Genomic DNA, 21,168 nt, shown 5'->3' with positions numbered 1-21,168 from the left:
TCAGTCGTTCTGTAATCTATTGATTGAATGCTCCAGGAAACATTCAGGTTCCAAAGGTGCTATTTAATGTGCCCTTATTATGCACAACCAGAGCCTAATTGTGCCATCACTTTAGGCCAGAATTGCTCAGTCACAGAATGTTTTTGGCTTTGTAGAAAATACAAAATTGAACAAATAGCTCAGTGTCATTTTTACCTTATAATGTATAGGTTATAAAAATGGGTTGCTGGGGCGCCTGGGTGGCGCAGTTGGTTAAGCGTCCGACTTCAGCCAGGTCACGATCTGGCGGTCCGTGAGTTCGAGCCCCGCGTCAGGCTCTGGGCTGATGGCTCAGAGCCTGGAGCCTGTTTCTGATTCTGTGTCTCCCTCTCTCTCTGCCCCTCCCCCGTTCATGCTCTGTCTCTCTCTGTCCCAAAAATAAATAAACGTTGAAAAAAAAATTAAAAAAAAAATGGGTTGCTAACTTAAATTTTTTTCATTATTTAATTGATTTTAATACATAAAGTGTTATGCTAGGATTTACGAGTGGCAAAATGACTAATTTGGGTTTTTTTCTATTTATTTATTTATTTTAAATTAAATCCAAATTAGTTAACATATAGTGTAATGATAATTTCAGGAATAGAATTTTTGTGATTCATCCTCTACATATAACACCCAGTGCTCATCCCAACAAGTGTTCCCCTTAATGCTCCTTACCCCTTTAGTCCTTCCCCTCATGCAGCATCCCACCAGCAACCCTCTGGTTGTTCTCTGTATTTAAGAGTCTCTTATGCTTTGTCTCCCTCTCTATTTTTATATTATTTTTGCTTCCCTTCCTTTATGTTCATCTGTTTTATATCTTAAATTGTACTTAAGAGTGAAATCATATGATATTTGTCTTTCTCTGACTTATTTCACTTAGCATAATATACTCTAGTTCCATCCAGTTGTTGCAAATGGCAAGATTTCATATTTCATTGTGTGTGTGTATATATATATATATATACTATATCTTCTTTATCCACTCATGAGTTAATGGACATTTGGGCTCTTTCCGTACTTTGGCTATTGTTGATAGTACTGCTATAAACATTGGGGTGCATGTGACCCTTCGAATCAGCACTCCTCTATCCTTTGGATAAGTACCTAGTAATGTAATTGGTGGGTCGTAGAGTAGTTCTATTTTTAATTTTTTAAGGAACCTCCATACTGTTTTCCAGAGTGGCTGTGCCAGTTTGGGTTCCCACCAACAGTGCAAAAGAGTTCTCTTTCTCCACATCCTCGCCAACATATGTTGTTGCCTGAGTTGTTAATTTTAGCCATTCTGACAGGTGTGAGGTGGTATCTCATTGTGGTTTTGATTTGTATTTCCCTGATGATGAGTGATGTTGAACATCTTTTCATGTGTCCATTAGCCATCCAGATGTCTTCTTTGGAAAAGTGTCTATTCATGTCTTTTGCCCATCTCGTCACTGGATTATTTGTTTTATGGATGTTGAGTTTGATAAATTCTTTACAGATTTTGGATACTAACCCTTTATCTGATAGGTCATTTGCAAATATCTTCTCCCATTACATTGGTTGCCTTTTAGTTTTGCTGATTGTTCCCTTGGCTATGCAAAAGCTTTTTATCTTAATGAGGTTCCAATGGTTCATTTTTGCTTTTGTTTCCCTTGCCTCCAGAGACATGTCAAATAAGAAGTTGCTGTGGCTGAGATCAAAGAGGTTGTTGCCTGTTTTCTCCTATACGATTTTGATGGCCTCCTGTCTTACATTTAGGTCTTTTATCCATTTTGAGTTTATTTTTGTGTGTGGTGTAAGAAAGTGGTCCAGGTTCATTCTTCTGCATGTCACTGTCCAGTTTTCCCAGCACCATTTGCTGAAGAGACTTTTTTCCATTGGATATTCTTTCCTGCTTTGTCAAAGATTAGTTGGCCATATGTTTGTAGGTCCATTTCTGGGTTCTCTATTCTGTTCCATTGATCTATGTGTCCATTTTTATCCCAGTACCATACTGTCTTGATGATTGCAGCTTTGTAATACAGCTTGAAGTCCAAAATTGTGATGCCTACAGCTTTAGTTTTTGTTTTTCAGGATTGCTTTGGCCATTCGGGGTCTTTTATAGTTTTGTATGAAACTATAAATTTGTATGAAAGTATAAATTTGTATGCCCCTGGGTAGTATCAACATTTTAACAATATTTGTTTTTCCAATCCATGAGCGTGGAATTTTTTTTCCATTTTTTTTGTGTGTCTTCTTCAATTTCTTTCATCAGCTTTCTATCATTTTTAGTGTATAGATTTTTCACCTCTTTGGTTAGGTTTATTCCTGTGTATTTTATGGGTTTTGGTGCAATTATAAATGGGATTGATTCCTTGATTTCTCTTTCTCCTGCTTCATTATTGGGGTATAGAAATGCAACTGATTTCTGTACATTGATTTAAGAACCAGCTTCTGGTGTCACTGATCTGTTCTACTGTTTTTTTAATTTCGGTGTCATTGATTTTTGCTCTAATCTCTATTATTTCCCTTATTCTGCTGGTTTGGGGCTTTATTTGCTGTTCTTTTTCCAGCTCTTTTAGGTGTAAAGTTAGGTTGTGTATTTGAGACCTTTCTTCCTTCTTTAGGAAGGCCTCGATTGCTATATACTTCCCTCTTATGGCCACCTTTTGCTGCATCCCAGAGGTTTTGGCCGTGTACTTTTTAATTTCCTCTTTAATTTCTTGGTTAACCCATTCATTCTTTAGTAGGATATTCTTTAATCTCCAAGTATTCATGGTCTTTCCAATTTTTTCCTTGTGTTTTATTCCGAGTTTCATAGCGTTGTGGTCTGAAAATATGCACGGTATGATCTTGATCTTTTTGTACTTGTTAAGGGCTGATTTGTGACTCGCTATGTGATCTATTTTGGGGAATGTTACATGTGCACTGGAGAAGAATGTGATTCTACTGCTTTAGGATGAAATGTTCTGAATGTATCTGTTAAGTCCATCTGGTTCAATGTGTCATTCAAAGTCATTGTTTCCTTGTTGATTTTCTGCTTAGATGATCTGTCCATTGTTGTAAGTGGGGTGTTGAAGTCCCCTACTATTATGGTATTATTATCAATGAGTTTCTTTATGTTTGTGATTAATCGATTTATATATTTGGGTTATTTCACGTTGGGGGCATAAATGTTTACAATTGTTAGATCTTCTTGGTGGATAGACCCCTTAATTATGATATAATGCCCTTCTTCATCTCTTGTTACAGTCTTTATTTTATAGTCTAGTTTGTCTGATATAAGTATGGCTACACCAGCTTTCTTTTGACAACCATTAGCATGATAGATGGATCTCCACTATCTATGGATTGACCCTTACTTTCAGTCTGCAGGTGTCTTTAAGTCTAAAATGAGTCTCTGATAAGCAGCATATAGATGGCTCTTGTTTTCTTATCTGTTCTGATACCCTATATCTTTTGATTGGAGCATTTAGTCCATTGACATTTGGAATGAGTACTGAAATTTAGTGCCATTGTGTTGCCTGTAGAGTTGGAGTTTCTGGTGGTATTCTCTGGTCCTTTCTAGTCTTTGTTGCTTTTGCTCTCTCTCTCTCTCTCTCTCTCTCTCTCTCTCTCTCTCTCTGTGTGTGTGTATGTGTGTCTTTTTTCCACTCAAAGGGTCCCCTTAAAATTTCTTGTGGGGCTGGTTTAGTGGTCACGAACTCCTTTAGTTTTTGTTTGTCTGGGAAACTCTTTATTTCTCCTTCTATTTTGAGTGACAGCCTTGCTGGATAGTGAATTCTTGTTTACATATTTTTCCAATTCAGCACATTGAATACATCCTGCCACTCCTTTCTGGTCTTCCAAGTGTCTGTGGATAGTTCTGTTGGAGAATAAACACACAAACATGCCAATTGATGCTGTACCAAATTCTAGGGTTTAGTATCAATTTGGGCTCTTAACCATTCCAACTCCCATTCTTTCACCAGCTGTTCTAAGCCTTTGTCATTTTTCCCAACTGTATGTATTCTCTTCATCTTGAACAGATGATTTTGCCTTTAACTGAGAAGATTGAGGCCAACAGGCCTTACTTAACCTCCTTCAGTTTTGGACACCATGGCCCTATTTATCTTTCAAGACCAAACATCTGTTGGTGTACATATTCTTAAACCACTTTGGTGATTTCCAAGTGTACTGATATCTGGCTGATAGCCAAGGCTCTGCCTTGTCTTTTGCTACCACCCCAACCCAGAACTTCTTTCAGTTCTTCCTTGGTGTGTTCTCTGTCATCTTAAGGCATTCACATGGGCTATCATTTCTGCTCTGCTTAGAACACTCTCCACTGCTAGCCTCTGAGGACTAATCCTTTGTGTCTCAGATAGCACTTCCCCAGGGAAAGCTTCCTTGACCTTCCTTCCTTGTTCCTTGGTTCCATTGTCCTTATACTGTTTTATAATTGATGGTTTATGAGACATTAAGCTCCATTAGATCAGGGACCTATCTTTTATGCTATTACTGTCTCAGCCCCTCAGATATGTATTAATAGTAAGCTTTCAATAAAATTTAGGTGAATTTTGAATTTTTTTATACTTCACTTATAATTTGCATAAAACCTTTCTTTTTCCATAGATTTCGTTCCCTCTGGTTTCAGAAGATAGAGGGTCCTTTTTGTTCAAGGCCAAAATCTTCACTTGTTCTCTGAATCCTCTGAAGCCCTGGCTTCCTCAGAGAATCTGCCTTATCAGTTATTCTCACATCTACAGTGTCAATATATTTCTACTGGTTCCTTCCAGAAGAGGACCTGTTTTGGGGGCATTGCTACAGATTCCTATTCTGCACAGTTCCCCTTTACCAGGCAGCACACCCATCCCCTACTGCTATATTGGCCACTAACTGCTCAGCTGCTCCCTTCTCTAGAGAATTGCCTTCAGCTTCCTTCAAAAGTTGGCCATTCCCAAAGGAGTAATACATGGTACAAGTAATACAGGTAATACAAGGTAGTGCCCTTGCCTCAAAGGGAAGAAATCTGTGGAATAGTTAATGTTCAGAGCAAGTTTGTCTGAGACCACATCCACATTCAGATCTTTATCCTTCTCTATCCTGCTTCCCTCCTTTATAGGCTTTTCTAGAAGGGCACTCCCTCAGTAAGTTATGTGTTCCCAAATCTCTGTCTCAGGCATTTCTAGGTAACCCAGCCTCAGACAATAATTATTACTGGACACGGGAATACTGTGAGGTACCTGATGAATCCTCTGGATTCTAGACGTAGTCCTCTTGCATTGTTTGTGTAGTAGCAACAATTTTCTTTTGGGAGTTAGGACCAATCATCTGAGTAATAAAGTAGCCCCTTTCTTTTCTGCCTGTTGGTTCAGTGGTACAAGGAGCACCAAATGGTCAGGGGGAAGTCTTGCTTCCAATTCAATGGAACCCAGACTACGTTCCCTGGTGGTTACCCTCCTTTCTTCAGAATTAGGACTTCCAAATTCTCAGAGCACAAGATTGAGGGGGACAGTTAGGAAAAATTCCATTAGTGGATTATTAGGTGTATTTTGAGGGGTCACTCTATCCTCCTACCCTTGGTTGGTTTAAAGCATTTCCTGCATCGATAGAACACTTCCCAACTTTGCAGAATGCGGTTTAGCTGGCACCCTAATTAAGCCTCCAGTAGACCATATTCCACCATTCTATCAGGCCACCTACTTCTGGATGATAGGAACAGAGTAAGACCAGTAAGACCAGTGAATGTATTGAGCCTGTTCCCTCTGCCATATTTTTTTTTGTCATAAAATGAGTTATTGGTTCTGAAATGATATTGTACGGGATACAATGGTGAATAAGGTGTTCTATTAGTGCATGAATGGTGGAACAGGAAGTATGTTATGGGGGCAAATTCTAACAGTATGAATTCCCATGAAGACAAATCACTCCCTTCTCCATGAAGAACAGGTCCAATGTCAAGTAATCAACTTTCCACTAGGTAGCTGGCTGGGCCCCCTGAGGAAATGGTGCCATATTGGAGGTCTTGTTTTGGCTTCTGTCCTTGGCCATTTGGTCACCCAGTAGTAGCTTTATTCATGTCATCCTTGGTGAGAGTAAGTTCATGTTGAGCTCACACATAGCATCCCTGCTGCCATGGCCACCTTGTCCATGGATCCACTGAGCAAACACTGGGTGACTGGGGAGAGAGGTTGACTGACATCCACAGGATGAGTCATCTTGTTTCCACCTAATTAGGGAGAGTCTTCTTTGCTGTGGATGTCCTCTGGGGAGCATTTATGTAAAACCCAGCTGCCTTTACGTTTTGTACCCATTCTGAGAGTCCACATACTTCTCTCCCAGACCTCTTTGTCACCAATCTTACAATTTTGCTCTTTCCAAGTTCTTGATCTGTCAGTCTATCAGTGACTTCTCATGTCAGGAGAGATTCATACCTCAGGCTGTCTTTCCAGAGTGGACCATTTTCTATCTTCTGGAGATATTTCCCTTTACCGTGTTTTAGGGCTAACCCTGCGTCTGACTGTCATTTGGTGGTCACCTACTTCCAGATGCCATGCACACCCTTTTTACACTAGGTACTCTCTCTCATGAGGCCACTGATGTGAGCTCAGGGAAAGGTAGTAAGGCAGTAGACATATCTACACAGGACTCTGAGTCATGCTTATGAAAATTTCTTGTGATTTTCAGACCTTCTCAGGCCTCTTTTATCTATTATATTTCCACTAAATAGTAAAATGATTGTACACACTCTCAACTTAATCATGGGATCATAAATGATGTTTTAGATAATACCAAGTTCACGATGTGCACCTCAGATCACAGGTCAGTTGATATCCCATAGGTCAGGGGTCAATGTCCACCAGGCTCCAGTAGCAATCTAGGAGCTTCTTTTCAAATGGTCTTGCACTGTGGTTCCTTTTGTTAGCCCTTGTCAGATGCTGCACACAGTATCCCTATATCATAGGCATAGGATTCTATTAGAATCTCTGCTGCATTGGGCCCCCCTCAACTGACATTGCCTAGAGGAATAGCTGCTTACCAAGTTCAGGAATTATGCTAATTTGCTTTATTACAAAGTAAAGTACATGTCTGGAATAGCAGCTGCGGTTAACACCAATACCTGATTAAGTTCATGACAACTAGTCGTTCTCCAAGACTTATCTTGCTTCTTTAAGGATGAACCATTAGGTAAGTTAAATGGGATGTAATGGGAATTCCCTACCATGCCACCTTTCGAGTAACAGAGACTTTCACTCTACCCTTCCTACACAATGGCTCCTACTCTGCTAGAAAACCAATTAGAAGATTCTTTCTGTTAGTTGCTAAGCATGTCTGTGGGGAAATAATTACAGGATTAATTCCTGTGATCTTTGTTGGACACACTGCAACCTACCTGACTGGTAGGTTAATGTGGTACTGTGGGCCCTCAGGCATCCCATAAAGTCCTTTTACAAAGGGATGTGGCCTCTACCTCAGTCACGGAACCCTGGATCTGGGAACTGACCAGGATCTGGGAATTGTGTACTTTCCCCTACAGTCACTAAAGTCAGATATCTGCTCATTTGGCTTAGATTTCCTCTGATTTTATGAATCAGTAGGCTGCCCATCTACCTTATTCTTGGCAACTTTATGGTCAGTTAACTACTGCCATAGACCCCTGACGGCCAAAATGCTCTTATTGCCTCTCTGTCTTTGAGGCTTATTATGATCATTGTCTTCACTTTGTCTCTGAAGGTCAAGTGTTACCACCTGACATTTACTATGCAGGAATCCCACAATTCCTATTCAAATAGGGAAGCCCAATTCTTTTTTTTTTTCAGGCATAATTAACATATAACATTATGTTAGGGGCGCCTGGGTGGCTCAGCCGGTTGAGCGTCCAACTTCGGCTCAGGTTGTGATCTCACAGCTTGTGAGTTCAAGCCCTTCGTCGGGCTCTGTGCTGACAGCTCAGAGCCTGGAGCCTGCTTCGGATTCTGTGTCTCCCTCTATCTCTGCCCCTAACCCACTCGCATTCTGTCTCTGTCTCTCTCAAAAATAAATAAACATCAAACAAAATTTTTTAAAAACATATAACATTATGTTGGTTTTAGGTGTTGCAACATAGTGATTACACATTTGTATATATTATGAAATGACCACCACAATAAGTCTAGTTAACCTCTATCTGTATATAGTTATCATTCACTGTTACAAAAAACTTTTTTCTTGTGGTGAAGACTTAAGATTACTATCTTAGCAACTTTTCAAATATGCAAAACAGTATTAACTATAGCCACCATGCTGTACATTACATCCCATGACTTCCTTATTTTACAGTGGAAATTTTGCACCTTTTGACCTTCTTCCCATTTTGTACACCCTCCCCCCCCCCCCCCCAGTCCTGCCAGCATCCACCAGTCTGTTCTCTGTATCTATGAGCTTGGTTTTTTGGTTTTAGGGTTTTTGTTTGTTTGTCTGCTTTGGTTTTTAGATTCTACATCTAAGTAAGATCGTATGGTATTTACCTTTCTCTGACTTATTTCACTTAGCATAATGCTCTCAAGGACCATTCATGTTGTCACAAATGGCAAAATTCCATTCTTTTTTATGGCTAAATAGTATTCCATTACATATATATATATATATATATATATATATATATACATACATACATATATATATATATACATACATATATATTTATATGTATATATGTGTATATATATGTAGTATTGGCTTCAGGGATAGAAACCAGTGATTCATCACTTACATATAACACCCAGTGCTCATCCAACAAGTGCCCTTCTTAATGCCCATCACCCATTTAGCCCATCCCCCCACCCACCTCCCCTCCAGCAACCCTCAGTTTGTTCTCTGTATTTAAGAGTCTCTTATGGTTTGCCTCCCTCTCTCTTTTTATCTTATTTTTCCTTCCCTTCCCCTATGTTCATCTGTTGTGTTTCTTAAATTCCACATGTGAGTGAAATCATATGATATTTGTCTTTCTGTGCCTGACTTACTTTGCTTAGGATAATACTCTCTAGTTCCATCCACATTATTGAGAATCATCTATCCATTTTTAAATAGATTGTTTCGGTTTTTTGCTATGAGGATATAAGCATTTTTTGTATATTTTAGATATTAATCCTTTCTCACATATAGGATTGCAAATATTTTCTCCCACTCAGTAGGTTGCCCTTTTATTTTATTGATAATTTTCTTTGCTGTGCAGGAAGCCCAATTCTACGGCAGTATCTCCCACCAGCATCTCTGGCCTACAGTGAATGGTTAATATAAAGATTTTTATGGATGCTAGTACTCCCTTCACTAATGTATTTTTGGACCATCTTGGGTTGTATGGTAGGGGTTGGCTAAGCAAGCTGCACATAATGAATTAACTTCAACATTCCCATTTTATTAAATCATCACACTCTTTTCTCTAAAGTATTCTAGGAAAATTCCAGCATTTCAATCTAGGCCATCTTTCTTCTTCTTTTCTTCTTCTTCTTCTTCTTCTTCTTCTTCTTCTTCTTCTTCTTCTTTTGAGAGAGAGAAGAGTGAGTCGGGGAGAGAGAGAGAGAGAGAGAGAAAGAGAGAGAGAATCTTAAGCAGGCTCCATACTCAGCACAGAGCCTGATATGGGGCTAAATCCCACGACCTTGGGTTCATGACCTGCACCAAAATCAAGAGTCAGATGCCTAACCAACTGAGCCACCCATGTGCCCTAGGTCATCTTTGAACCAGGCTGTACAAGCAAATTCTTAGAGCCATTTGGTATTCTAACAGCCATTTCAGGAGCAAAGCAGAAGACAGATCTGAAACTATTGCAACAGATCCAATAGAATTCAAAATGTGAGAGATAGTGAGGCTGTATGGAACTCTGGCAAGGCCTATTGGACCAAAAAAATGTGCATTTGAATAGCAGTTCCTAGATTGGTACTGGACACATTGAATCTAGAATTCTTGGTAAGTGCACTCCTATTGATAAATTTGGCCCTATCTAATTTTACAATTTGTCCTTTTTTGGTCAATGTCCTTATTCCAAGGGTCTTGTGATTATTAATTCCAAGATCCATGCCAAGGTCCTGTGATCATGAATTGGTAGAATCCTACAATTCATTTGGGATATATTCCTTTATCTATTCCTGGAATAGGTTTTGTAATTCACTCTTTTCGGCATATAGGAATTTCTTTTTCTTTTAACAAAATGTTTTACTTGGAAATAATTTCAAACTTACAGAAAAGTTACAAGAATAAAAATAGTATAAAAATTATTTGTATATCTGTTATGGGTTGAATTGTGTTCTCCCCAAATGGATATGTGGAAGTCCTAACTCCCAGTACCTTAGAATTTAATCTTATTTGGAAACAGGATCTTTACATAGGTAATCAAATTTTATTTTATTATTATTATTATTATTATTATTATTTTAAGTTTATTCATTTATTTGAGAGAGACAGAGACAGCACAAGTGGGGAAGAGGCAGAGAGAGAAAGGGAGAGAGAATCCCAAATGGTCTCCATGCTGCCAGCACAGAGCCCAACCCAGGGCTCAAACTCATGAAACCATGAGATCATAACCTGAGCTGAAGAGTTGGATGCTCAAGAGTTGGATGCTCAACTGACTGACCCACCCAGGTGCCCCAGAGGTAATTAGGTTTTAAAGTTAAGGTCAGTACTTTAGCTTAGGCCCTCATCCAGTATGCAAAAGGGGAAGGACATGGAGACATATGTGCACATGGGGAGAATGCCATGTGAACATAAGGGCAGAAGTCATGGGACTGTATATACAAGCCAAGGAATGCCAAAGATTGTGAGCAACCCTCCAGAAGCCAGGAGATAGGCCTGGAATAGATTCCCCCCTCACAGTCTTTAGAAGGAACCAACCCTATTGACACCTTGATCTCAGATTTCCAGCCTCCAGAACTGCGAGACAACATTTCTGTTGTGTAAGTCAATAGTAGTACTAATACTACAGAGTTTGTAGTACTTTGTTTATGGCAGCTCTAGCAAACTAATATGTACCCGTTACCCAGTTTCACTTATTGTTTACATTTTACTCCATTTGCTACAACATGTACATGAATTTTCTCTTTCTCCCTCTCTATATGCATATGTATATATATATATATATATATATATATATATATAGTATGCATTTTTACTGAACAATTTGAGAACAAACTGTATGTCATGGTCTTTTACTCCTAAATATTTCAGTATGTGTTTTCTAAGAATATGGCTATTCTCTCACATTTGCCACTGTACAGTTATCAACTTCAGTAAATTTTAGCTTAACAAAATTATTTTTTTTAAATTTTGTACACGTTTATTTATTTTTGAGAGAGAGAGAGAGACAGAGACAGAGAGAGAGAGAGGGGGGGGGATGGGCAGAGAAAGAGGGAGACAAAGAATCTGAAGCAGTCTCCAGGCTCTGAGCTGTCAGCACAGAACCTGACGTGGCTCTCAAACTCATGAATTGTGAGATCATGACCTGAGCCGAAGTCAGATACTTAACCAACTGAGCCACTCAGGCACCCCTAAGCTTAATAAAATTGTTTTATCCAAGCTACCATCTCTATGACAATTTTTAATATGTTGTTTTGTAGCATTTCTCCCCCCTAGTGAGGAATCCAGTCTTGGATCAGGTATTGCATTTACTTATCATTTAGTGTTCTTCATCTAGAATATTTCCACAGTCTTTCTTTGTCTTTTATGGTATTGACATTTTTGAACAATATAACTCCCCTGCATTTTTGTTTTCTTTTTAAAAAATAGTTATTTATTTTGAGAGAGAGAGGGAGAGAGAGCAAGAGAAAGAGCACCCTCCATTTTCTTTAAATAGAAAGATCCTCATTCTGGGCTCATCTGATCCTTCCTTAGATTCATGTATGCATTCCCAGGTGGAATGAATACTACATATGTGATATATCCTTCTCAATGTATCACATCTGAAAGTGTACAATGTCCATCTGTCCCTCATTGGTGATGTTTATTTTGATCACTCATTCAAAGTGTTATCTGATTTCTCCAGTTATTATTCACCCCCCCCCCGCCCTTGCAACAATGAGCAAACTGTAGAGAGATACTTCAAGACCATACCTTTCTGAAATTTAACTCTTTTTATATGCCTGGAGACAATGAGGGATAATGGGGTAACTCTTGCAGAATAGGCACCCCATCTGTAGTCATTATAGCCTAGCAGCAAAGAGATAACAAACTCCTTGGAGGCCATCACAGGCCATCTGACTTCAACCCATGCCTTAATTTGGAAGTTCAAGACACCAGGCTTCTCTTTTTCAAAGTTGCCAACCCACTTATTATTGCCACAGTAATCCAGTGATTTTCTGAGTCTTTTCTCCTCACTGTACTCCATCCCATAATTTGCATGTCATAATTTGAGTAAGCCTGATGCCAGAGCGTGCTATTGTTTTCTAGTGTTCCATTTCCCTGTGTGTATTTAATGAAGGGGCCATTTACAGCAGTGTGCACAGAGTTAAGAGAACCAACAGGGTATGTTGAGTGACCAGGAACTAGTGACAGCAGGATTACAACCTTTCTACCTGAAGGATGAATGCTGAAGTCATGGAGAAGGGGCATTGTAGCAGAAGCTGATGCTATAGAGGGACATAGCCACTGCCAAACCTCTTGTGCTGATACAGAAAGAGAGAGTGAACAAGAAATACCTTACTTCTCTTTCCTTCTGCCCTCCAAGATCCCATGGTACTTCCCATTGGATGAACCTAACCAGAAGCTAGAGGGAACTCAGCTAACAATCTCTAGGGTTCAGCCATTTGGAAAATAGAGGGCAAAAAAGAGCAGAGAATGAGGAATAAACAGCACTCAACCCTTCACTACGTACTGTGAGGAATTGACTGTTGTCCTTTGCTGTGCTCTTGCTGCATGCAAATCCATTCTAAAAATACTTCCGGGGCGCCTGGGTGGCTCAGTTGGATGGGCGTCCAACTTTGGCTCAGGTCATGATCTCACAGTTTGTGAGTTCCAGCCCCACGTTGTTAGGCTCTGTGCTGACAGCTCAGAGCCTGGAGCCTGCTTCAGATTCTGTCTCTGTCTCTCTCTGCCCCTCCCCCGCTCTCACTATGTATCTCTCTCTCTCAAAAATAAAATAAAAACATAAAAAATCAATCAATCAATAAAATAAAAATGCTTCTAACACATCATTGCAGTTTTTCTTTGTTTGTTATACCAGTTCTTGAAGAGAAAACAGCAAAATCCTCTTAACTCTTTCCTACTCTTTGTGCTATTATTGTCGTATATATTACCTCTGCATATGTTATAAATGGTATAATATACTGTTAATTATTTTGTTAATTAATTATAGACCATATGATACTGTCCCACAGGTCATTCAGTTTGAATAATCTCTCTTTAAATCTTTGACCTTTAAAGCATTTCCAGTGTTCATTTTGCCTTCTTATAAATATGAATTTCTGTATGGTATTATTTTCCTGCAGCCTAAAGAATTTTCTTTCATATTTCTTGTAGTATAGATTTGTGGGCAACAAATTATTTAAATTTTCATTTATGTGAACAGGTCTCTATTTTGCTTTCTTACTTATTTATTAAAATAGTTTTGTTTTGTTTTTGTTTTTTGTTTTCGAGAGATAGAGAGCAATGTGAGCAGTAGAGGGAGATCTTAAGCAGATCTTAGAGAGAATCTTAAACAGGCCTCATGCCCAGCATGGAGCCCGACCTCAGGATCTATCTCACGACCCTGAGATCATGACCTGAGCCGAAATCAAGAGTCAGATAGTTAAATAACTGAGCCACCCAGGAGTTCCTGCATTCATTTTTGAAGGATATTTTCACTTAATATATAGAATTTTAGGTTGATAGTTTTAATTTTGTTTTGGCACTTTAAAGATGCCCTTACTTTTTTCTGCCCTCTACTAATGAGAAGTCAGCTTCATTTTCTTTATTGCTTTTCATTTGCATTTACTATCTCTTTTTTCCATTTACTTTTTTTAAAAAAAATGCTTATTTATTTTAAGAGAGAGAGAGAGAGAGAAAGAGAGAGAGAGAGAGAGAGAGAATGAGTGGGGGAGAAGCAGAAAGCAAGAGGGAGAGAGAATCCTAAGCAGGCAGGGCTTGATCCCACAACCGCAAGATCATGACCTGAGCTGATATCAAAAGTTGGATGCTTAACCAACTGAGCCACCCAACTGCCCCTTTCTGTTTACTTTTTGAATTCTTCAAAAAGAGTTTTGATATAAACTATACATAACACAGGATTTACCATTTTAATGACTTTTAAGCATACTGTTCTTTAGTGTTAAGTATATTCACATTGTGTGTTACCAACCTCCAAAACTTTAATCTTGTAAAATTATGCCCATTGAATGACTCTCCTTCTCCTATCCCCCTAGCCTCTGACAACCAATATTCTACTCTAGATAACTTACATACGTGGAATCATACAGTATTTATTTTTTCATGACTGGATTATTTCATGGTTCATCCACGTTGTAGCATGTATCATAACTTCCTTCCTTTATAACACTAAATAATATTCCATTGTATATATATACCATATTTGCTTTATCCATTTATCTGTTAATGGATACTTGGGTTGTTTCCACCTTTTGGTTATTGTGAATAATGGCACTATAGAACACAGATAGCTCTTCAAGTCCCTACATCTGCTTGCTTTTAACATTTTTACCTTTAACTTTGGTTTTAAGCAATTTGACTATGGTGTACTTAGGTGTGATTTTCTTTGCAGTTGTATTTCTTTCTAGGTGTAATTTTTTTTTCTGGTTGGGGTTCATTGATTTTTCCTGTCTGTGGGTTTCTTTTTTGATCAAATTTGGAATTGTGATAAAAAAATCCCTCAAATATTATTCTTGCTTTATTTCTGTCTCCTTTCCTTCTGGAATTCTAACTACACTTAATGTTAGTGTAAATAGTATGTAAAATATGATATTTTCCACAGGTCATTGAGGCTTTGTTCTTTGTTTCTATCCTAACATTTTATGCTTTGTGTTTCAATTTAAGTTATTTCTTTTGAGTTATCTTAAAATTCACTAATCCTTTCTTCTGTTGTGTCCAATCTTTAGTTAATCCCATCCAATGAATATTTGATTCCAGATATTGTTTTTTCAGTTTTGGTGTTTCCATTTGTTTCTTTTTTCATATGTATGGATTTTTAGAACTCTCCTAAAATTCCTTATCTCTTTACGCTTTATATTCGACCTTTCCCTTGGATTCTTTTACTTAGTATTATAGTTATTTTTAAGTCCTCATTACTGCTAATTTCAACATCTGAGGTATCTGTGTGTCTGTTTCTATTGACTGACATTCCTTTTACTCTCGATCACTTTTTTTTCCTTTGAATTTCTAGTAATTTTTGACTGTATACTAGACAGTTGATGACTTATTTTGGAGGCTTTGGATTCTTATCTTTTTTTAAAAAATTTTTAATGTTTATTTTTGAGAGAGAGAGAGAGAGAGAGAGAGAGAGAGAGAGACAGAGGCAGAAAGAGAGGGGGGACAAAGAATCTGAAGCAAGCTCTGAGCTGACAGCAGAGGGCCCAATGTGGGGCTTGAACTCATGAACCATGAATTCATGACCTGAGCCAAAGTTGGGTGCTTAACCAGTTGAGCCACCCAGGGGCCCTTGGATTATTGTATTTTCTTTAAAACAGTGTTGAACTTTATTTTTGCAGGTAGCTAAATTAATGTGGACCACCTTTAACTTATTAAGGCTTAGTTTTAGGCTTTTAGGTGTTGGTTATTTCAATTTTGCCTTCAATTCTAGGTCACGGTCTTCTAAGAAATGGGCATTCCGGTGTCAAAACTGAATAGCAAAGATATTGACCAATGTCTCTCCTTTCAGGCTGGGTCAGTGTCTTCCTGGCCCCATGAAATCCCTGATATTTCTTTTCAGCTTTCAATCCCTTAACAGCTTTTCTCTGCTAGACTTCTCAGAGCCTCATCCTTTACATACATAGCTTAGGATCTATAAAAACCTCCAGGGGAACTCTAGGCAGATTTTGGAGATTCTTTCTCTGTAGCCCCTTCCTTTCTAATAACCTACCCCTCAAATTTCACATACCTTAGCAACTCTGAATTCCAACCTCAGTTTCTTTGCCTAGAGACAGTTCTCTGCCTGGCCTTCCTTTTCCTATACTGTTTTTGAAAATGCCTCCAGAGAGAAAGCCCAGGTGGATTTGAATCTCACCTGCTGTGCCTCCTTTTTTTTTTTTTTTTCAGGATTGTAGCCCTAAGCTGAATATTGCCCAGTGCTTGAACACAGTTGTTTTATATGTTTTCTAGTTTGTTAGTTGTTTATAGAAGTGCAATTTGAACCAACCCTTCAAGACCAGAACTAGAACTCACTCCAGAAAATTACTGTGACTATTTTGTCATTATAACTTTTTTTTTTTTCAGTTTGAAATAAATCCCACCTATTATATCAGGTCTTCCTCAGGGATAGTTTCTGTTTTATTTCTTTATTTTTTTAATGTGCCACACTTTCTTGTTTCTCTGTATTCCTTGTGATTTTTAATTGAAAATTGAACATTTAAATCTTATAATATGGCAATTCTGGACATCAGATTCCCCCCTTCCCCAGGGTTTGCTGTTTTGCTTTGTTTCTTTAAAAAATTTTGTAAGGTGTCTCTGTGTCAGGGATCACCCTGAGGTGTAACTTAAGGCCTTCTCAGGTCTTTTCTGAGCCTGCATCTTGGGCATGTATGGTGACCTTCTAACTTTCCCTGTACGTATAATTAATCTTGAAATGTTTGGCTTCCTAAAAGGGGCAAAAGGGAAACATGAAGAAAATAAAATACCTATTGTTTCTTTAAACCTCCTGGAAGCTGCTTCAGTTGGAGGAGCATAAAACAATGGCAGTGGGAGATGCAACAGTGGCTGCCTACCTCTGTGTCTACCTCTTCATGATCAGATGCAGCAATTGGTGGTCAGAACACAGATCCCTGGTGTTTGGAGGACCAAGTCCTTTTGCCCCTCTGGCTTTTGTGGGCCAGTCTAGGAATGTTGGTATAGCTGCCTACCATGGGACTGGGAGTGGGAAGATGTGTAGCTACTACCCTACTAGAGTGAAATTTATGAAAATGAATCACAATTTACCAGGCAGGTTGTCCCCAGGAAGCTGCAAGTCTTTAAATAGACTGTAGAATTTTATCATGGTTACACAAGACAGTTTTTGCCAATGCAAAGTTGTCCAGCTGGAGAGCAAATTCCTGGAACTTCGTACCTTGCTATCTTCCCTGACAGCCCAGGCTTAGTTAGTCTTACTTTCTGGAACAGTTCATTTTAAAATTCTCGGTGTCAAAATTCCACTTTAACTGACTGCAAAACCAACTGCAAATTGCTGTGTGGAATTTAGAATTATTGAGAGTGATAGCTGGAAATTAATTTTTAATAACATTTTAAAGGCTTCTTCAAATTATATTCCAGGTTATATAAGGGCACACTTGGAACCTTGACTGAAAGAAAGCACATTTGTTTGTATACACAAGATGTAGAGCATAACAAAGCAACAGAGAAAGGGTTGGGATCCTGGAGAGTTGTAGCTTAGAGACCATCATAAAACCATTGATTTGGCCACTATAACAGTTAAGAAGATAGCATAAATTTAGACAAAAATTCTTATATTGTTGTATGGCAGCTTCTACTGTGGGACAGAGTGCTCAGGTAGAGTCCCAATTATAAGGAGAGAATACTTACCCAAAGTTTATATTCCCCTTGTATTAGGCATTCTCTTAAGGCTTTGTCCTACCTCTAGATCTGCTTTCCTGGACTCCTTACATCATTTATACACTACCATGCAATTTGTTACTTTCATAAGGGCTTGGTTTATTTCTCCAATGAGATGGCAAGCTTTTTGAGGTCATGCATCTAAATCTTTTTATGTTATACACTATTGGGAACAGTTTTAGTCAATTAATATTTGATACTTAATTTTACAGAATATAAGAAATCTAAAACCTTTTAATTTATGATTTGTCAGGATGCAAATATTTTTATTTTAGAAACTACATTAATAGGAGCTCTGATGGAAGTGAAAACAGAAATTCTTCTTGATATAAGAGTATGAATATCCTAACTATGGTAAACTTCTCCCATAATTTTTGTTTCTGCTGGATCCTATTTGGCATATTAGTAATTCATTGATGCATGTATAGTTTGGTAACTTAATGTATTAAATTTGGTTCTAAGGCATTAAACAACATAAAGCAAACCACTGAAAATTGGAAAGGGGTGCTATTATTCAATTTTAGCTATAGAACACTTTGGCATCATTTGAAAATCACTACCGTAAATCATCTAAATATCTCATAAATTTACCAGGTCAGCATTCAGTCTTTATTCCCTAGATGGTATCTTTTGAAAAAACCCATTGTTTTTATTCATTAGAATGATGCAACACTTAATGTTCTGAAAATAATACATAATCAGTTTAGGAAATTAGAAAAGTGCAGAAAAGCATAAGGAAGAAAATATAAATCACTCATTATTCCATCACTAAGAAATAACTATTATTACCATGATTGAATATCTATGTGTTTTTTTTTAAATATAGATTTGTGTCTCTCTTTTTTTGATGTTTATTTATTTATTTTTGAGAGAGAGAGAGAGAAAGAGAGAGAGAGAGCAGGCATGAGCAGGGCAGGGGCAGAGAGAGAGGGAGAGAGAATTCCAAGCAGGCTCTGTCTGCACTGTCAGTGTGCAGTCTGATGCAGGACTTGATCCCACTTACCAGGAGATCATGACCTGAGCCAAGATCAAGAGTCAGATACTCAACCAACTGAGCCACCCAGGGGCTCCTATGCAGTTGTTTTTTTAAAAATCTTTTTTCCCCCACTTATATTATATACTTTTAAAGAAAAAGAGAAACAATCCAACAGGAAAAAAGTGGACAAGAGATTAGAATAGACAATTCATAAAGGATTATGCCTAAATGACCAATAAATCCATTAGAAATAAGGAAGATACATACAAATTAAAGTCATACGATATCGCTACATAACCATATGATTATTAAAATTAAGAAAGGCTGATAATAATAACCAATATTATTAAGGATGTGAATATTATGACACTCTGATGGTGAGAGTGTCAATTGGTTGCAGGTAATTTGGGAAGCTGACATATCTACTAAAACTGAAGATCCATCTATCATTTCATCTAGCAGTTTCACTCCTAAATATTTACGCAGTAGTATGTGTGCTCCTGTGCAATAAAGACATACAGAAGAATGTTCATAGTAGCATTACACATCATGGCTCCAAATATCCTTCAAGAACAGAATGAATAAAAAAATTGTGGTATATTCATGCAACCAATTAGAAAAGCTTTCCCCATTTCAATATATAACAAGGAACAATGACTTCAATGTGCAACAAGGAGTGGAAGAGGCCAAATGTAAAAGTGCACATGCCATATCATTCCATTTAGGTAAAGCTTGCAAGTAGATAAAAGTAAACTATAGCATGTTACCGATATATACACAAGTGGTAAAACCATAAGGAAAAGGTAAGGAAATAATCACAATTACATCAGGAATGTGGGTCATTTGGGAAGAAGGGACATGGCAGGAGCGCACTTCTGGAATGCTTGAATCCTATTTTTGGATCTGGCTGGTTACAAAATATTCATTTTGTGATAAATCAGCTGTACCTGTTTCTTTTCTTTTTTTTAAGTTTATTTATTTTGAGAAAGAGAGAGCACACAAACGTGCATAAATGGGAGAGGGGCAGATAGAGAGGGAGAGAGAATCCCAAGCAGGCTCCATGTTGCCAGTGCAGAGCCTGACATGGGGCTCCATCCTACAACCCATGAGATCATGACCTGAGCCAAGATCAAGAGTTGGGTGCTTAACTGACTGAGCCACCCAGGCACCCCCAGCTCTACCTGTTTCTTTTGTACACTATTATTAATATATGTTATACTGAACAACAAAAATGTTTGAAAGGAAACAAAAGTATTCTAGGAGACACTGCTTTTAAATTTACTTTTTACGAACAATATCTTTTTTTAATTAAAAAAATTTTTTTAATGCTTATTATTTTTTTTCAACGTTTATTTATTTATTTTTGGGACAGAGAGAGACAGAGCCTGAACGGGGGAAGGGCAGAGAGAGAGGGAGACACAGAATCGGAAACAGGCTCCAGGCTCTGAGCCATCAGCCCAGAGCCTGACGCGGGGCTCGAACTCACGGACCGCAAGATCGTGACCTGGCTGAAGTCGGACGCTTAACCGACTGCGCCACCCAGGCACCCCTAATGCTTATTTTTAACAGAGAATGAGACAGAGCATGAGCAGGGGAGGGGCAGAGAGAGAGGGAGACACAGAATCCAAAGCAGGTTCCAGGCTCTGAGCTGTCAGCACAGAACCCGACACGGGGCTCGAACTCACAGACCATGAGATCATGACCTGAGCCAGTCGGAAGCTCAACCGACTGAACCACCCAGGTGCTCCTGCAAACAATATCTCATAAACATTTCCAACATCATTAGTTGTTCTAGTTTTTATGGCAGCAAGTATTCCCTTAACTTGCTTATTTAACAAGTTCCTTAACATTGGACATTTAGTTGTTTCTAATTTTTTTTCAATATATACAATAGTTTGCTAAACATCTTTGTAAGTATACCTTTTCAGTCACTCATGATAGTTTCTTTGAGCTAAATTCTTTTTTTTTTTTAATGTTTATTGTATTTGAGAGAGAGCGAGAGCGAGAACATGAACAGGGGAGGAGCAGAGAGAGGGAGACACAGAATCCAAAGCAGGCTTCAGGGTCTGAGCTGTTAGCACAGAGCCTGATGCCAGGCTGGAACTCATGAACTGCAAGATGGTGCCTGAGCCAAAGTCAGACACTTAACTGACTAAGCCAGCCAGGCACACCTCTTTGGGCTAAATTATTAACAGTGGAATTATTTAAATAAAGTGCATGCATTTTTTTAAGATTAAATGTTGCCAAATTATTTTGTAAAAAAGTTACGACAACCAGATTCCAACCAGCATCATAGGAGAATACTAATTCTCTGCATCCTTCACATTAGGCATTGTCATTTTGTTAATTTTTTCCAATTTGATCAATGTCCTTATTTTTGCTTGAATTTACATTTCTTGGATAATTATCAAGGCTGAACACTTTAATATATGTTTATTAGGGGCACCTGGGTGGCTCAGTCAGTTAAGTGTTCGACTTCGGCTCAGGTCATGAGCTCACGGTTTTTGGGT

Source organism: Prionailurus viverrinus, chromosome B1 (assembly GCF_022837055.1).
Source record: "Prionailurus viverrinus isolate Anna chromosome B1, UM_Priviv_1.0, whole genome shotgun sequence".
Lineage (NCBI taxonomy): Eukaryota > Metazoa > Chordata > Mammalia > Carnivora > Felidae > Prionailurus > Prionailurus viverrinus.
Note: the sequence above shows the minus strand (reverse complement) of the source record.